Below are 4,303 nucleotides of genomic sequence, written 5' to 3'. Positions count from 1 at the left end.
TTTTTTTTTTCCCTTAGATTCCATATATATGTGTTAGCATACGGTATTTTTTTTTCTCTTTCTGACTTACTTCACTCTGTATGACAGACTCTAGGTCCATCCACCTCACTACAAATAACTCAGTTTCGTTTCTTTTTATGGCTGAGTAAGGTTCCATTGTATATATTTGCCCCATCTTCTTTATCCATTCATCTGTTGATGGAGACTTAGGTTGCTTCCATGTCCTGGCTATGGTAAATAGAGCTGCAGTGAACATTTTGGTACATGACACTTTTTGAATTATGGTTTTCTCAGGGTATATGCCCAGTAGTGGGATGTTTTCTCAGGGTATATGCCCAGTAGTGTGATTGCTGGGTCATATGGTAGCTCTATTTTTAGTTTTTTAAGGAACCTCCATACTGTTCTCCATAGTGGCTGCACCAGTTTACATTCCCACCAACACATGCATCTTTTTGAATTATGGTTTTCTCTGGATATATACCCAGGAGTGGTATTACAGGATCATATGGCAACTATTTTTAGTTTTTTGAGGAACCTACAGGGATGTTTTCCATAGTGGCTACACCAATGTGCATTCCCACCAGCAGTGTAGGAGGGTTCCCTTTTCTCCACACCCTCTCCAGCATTTGCTATTTGTAGAGTGTCTGAATGATGGCCATTTTCACTGGTGTTATCACATTTTAGATTTTGGCTAATAGGAACTGATTGCCTGGACCTTAATCATAACTAAGTGAACTGATAAGACTGCTATTCTCATGTACAAATGAAGGTATATATACCATCAGGATCCAAATCAGCAAAACTCTGGAATCCTCCACACGTTTACGAGCAAAGGTAGAAAGTCAAAAATGTATCTCAAAAAATAGCGATGCCAGAAGTTCCTCAGAGAGACCAGCCAAATTTATTAAATGTGAAAATTACCTAAACACCGCAGGAAACAAAGTTTAGACTTGGCATGGGAAAGTAGATTCCCAAATTCTGCTTTATGATCCACAAAGTCTGTAATTCGAATATAATTTTAATTTGTTTTGTTTTACAGTTAGCTTTGGACAAGCATTTTTGAACCTTGGATGAGAGTCCCTTATAGCTTTTACCTACACAGCCTGAGTTCATTTTTGTGCTCAAATCCATACGTTTGGTAAAAAACACTATTACAGAGTGTCAAAGGACATGCCTCCTTGGAAACCAGTAGGGAATTCCAAGACACACACACTTTATCATTCAGTGAATCATGGGTATACATTACAAATATAAGCTGCTTTTTGCCAAATTTAAAGGTAAAACCTTTCACGAGGTCAGTTATTTGCCAGAGCAAATGTATGTCAACAGTAACCACAAAAAAGAGAACAGTCATATCGTGGCAGTTCAGCCATAGCCATCATTTTATACATCAGAGGTTACAGAGTACCCAGCTCACCGTGTTGAGGTGTTTTTCACAGTATTTTGTTGTTGTTTTTCTTAACGTAAGCTTTTTTTCTTTTCTTTTTTTTTTTTTTGAAATAATCATAAGTTCACATGCAGTTGCAAGAAAAAGTAGAGAGATGCTGTGTACCCTTCACCCATTTTTCCCTGATGGCAACAGCTATCTTTATAAATGTAATTTATTAGCATTTAAAATTGGTTAAATTTTGATTTTATAATTTGATTTTATGTTTCTCATAAAAATTGGAAGACCTGGCAACACGGGGCCTATATTTTCACATGGCTTACAGGGTCTGGTGCTAGGTGATCCCACATCAAATAGGGAGATTTGTAGGATTTTTAACAAGAAGTAATTTTGTTTCTTTGTAATTGCTAATCTCAGGCGGATAGCTTCGTATAAGAATCACGCGTTCACAGTTGACCAGTCGTGTCCAAATTACCTTTCAGTGTAAGACCAGACCCGTGTTAGTGTGGGGTAAGCTCCATTTCTACTTAAGGACACCTGGGTGTTTATCAAGGCTCAGATTGGTCTGTGTTCTGTTGGTATTCTCTTGATGTCCAAGACTTGAGGGCTCTTCACATCTTCCCAAGGACAAAAAGAGTGTCCCAGCAGCCAGTGTGATGCCACACACATTGAGAATGACTCTACAGAAATTCCCTAAAGGGATCAGTAAGGAGGACCACTTACCTGCCTTAGCAGAAAGCAAGTGTCGATGACGCTGGCATGGTTTTGTCATGGGCTAAGGTGGGGCAGTTGTCATCAAGTAGGAGATTCGTGCTTGGTTTTAATGCTCGGGGACTGGAACGTATGCTTTTCTGACAGAGGTGACCTTGGGAGTGGCAAGCTTAAATCCCCCCCCGCCCCCCCGCCCCCGGTCCCCGGGGTCTTAGGAATCACAGATGTCGGAACAATCAACTTATAAAGAGCCCTCCTGAGCGTAGCTTATCTGAAATGGCTCAGGGTTGCTTTTTTAGTTCCTGATGTTGGAGGGACCCAACCATGTCAGTCCTCTGGAATCAGGAGAACTCAAGGGCATCACCTATACACTCTGGACACTTGCCCATCCTGTTTTCTTCTTCCTTTCATACTAGCAGCCAACCTTATGGAAGCATCCGTCTTACCTGTGTTCACCCTTCTGTGCTGTCCAGCAGGGAGGCGTCTGTGGGCATGAGATTTTCTTCCTGTAGTGCACGCATGCTGCTTTCTTCTCATGCAGCCCTTGCTGTCCTTAATAAGCCTTGTTACATGGGTGCTGGTGTTGAAGGATTGTTTGCTGTCCTACCTACCTGTTAGACCAAACACGTTAATCCCCATCTTACCATGTTCAGCCTCTCTGACGTTTAGCTCAGTGTTGTTAATGGCTTCGAGCATGTTCCTTTCAGTACTAAGTTTGGCAAAACACCGAGGCTTTTGGAACCTGTACTTTATTTTATTTATTTATTTTTTTGTGGTATGCGGGCCTCCCTCTGTTGTGGCCTCTCCCGTTGCGGAGCACAGGCTCCGGACGCGCAGGCTCAGCGGCCATGGCTCACGGGCCCAGCCGCTCCGCGGCATGTGGGATCCTCCCAGACCGGGGCGCGAACCCGGTTCCCCTGCATCGGCAGGCGGACGCGCAACCACTGCGCCACCCGGGAAGCCCGGAACCTGTACTTTAAAGATACCATGGGAATTCCCTACTGGTCCAGTGGTTAGGACTCCGTGCTTCCACTGCAGGGGGCACAGGTTTGATCTCTGGTTGGGGGACTAAGATCCCACATGCCATGTGGGGCAGCCAAAAAAAACAAAAACAAAAAAATACCATGTCTTATTTCCATTGACACATCATCTTAGAACATGTAAGATTTAATTCAGTTGGGCATGCTTAAAAAATAAAAGCGTTAATATTCTCAAGATAGAAATAGACTTATAGGGGCTTCCCTGGTGGCGCAGTGGTTAAGAATCCACCTGCCAGTGCAGGGGACACAGGTTTGAGCCCTGGTCCGAGAAGATCCTATATGCCGCGGAGCAACTAAGCCCGTGTGCCACAACTACTGATCCTGCGCTCTAGAGCTCACCAGCCACAACTACTGAGCCCATGTGCCACAACTACTGAAGCCCGCGCACCTAGAGCCCATGCTTCGCAACAAGAGAAGCCACTGCAATAAGAAACCCACGCACCGCAACCGAGAGTAGCCCCCGCTCGCCGCAACCAGAGAAAGCCCGCGTGCAGCAACAAAGACCCAATGCAGCCAAAAGTAAAAATAGAAAATAAATGAATTTATAAAAAAAAAAAGAAATAGACTTATAATCAACCCGAAATAAAGAAGAAAAACATAAACTATAAAGTTGTTTTTTTCCTGGCACAGACGTTTATATTTATAATTGAAAAATTAATCTGTCCTTAGATTACCCACAGGAATTACAGGGAGCTTAGCTACTTTAAATAATTTTTCAAAAAGTGCTCCAGGGTAATTATAAATAGACAGTACTGGTATTCAGTCTTTCTAAACATTTGTTATTTGGATTCTGGATCTTTAATTAATTGACTGATATTATTCAATGATAATCCTATTTCATTTGCTCTTCAGAGAATGAAGATGTGAAAAAGATGTAGCCCCAAATCTGTAATTATTTCCACTTATTTTGTTTTTGTGCTTTAACTTCAGGACTCACATATTCTATTATGTAAGAGGCCTCATGCTTTTTTAAAATTTTGAGCCATTCAGTTTTTTTTTTAAACAACTTTTTTGGGGTATAATTGCTTTACAATGGTGTGTTAGTTTCTGCTTTATAACAAAGTGAATCAGCTATACATATGCATATATATCCCCATATCTCCTCCCTCTTGCATCTCCCTCCCACCCTCCCTATCCTACCTCTCTAGGTGGTCACAAAGCACTG

Source organism: Physeter macrocephalus, chromosome 7 (genome assembly GCF_002837175.3).
Source record: "Physeter macrocephalus isolate SW-GA chromosome 7, ASM283717v5, whole genome shotgun sequence".
Taxonomy (NCBI): Eukaryota; Metazoa; Chordata; class Mammalia; order Artiodactyla; family Physeteridae; genus Physeter; species Physeter macrocephalus.
The sequence above is the reverse complement of the archived record's forward strand: the minus strand, read 5'-3'. Positions refer to the sequence as shown.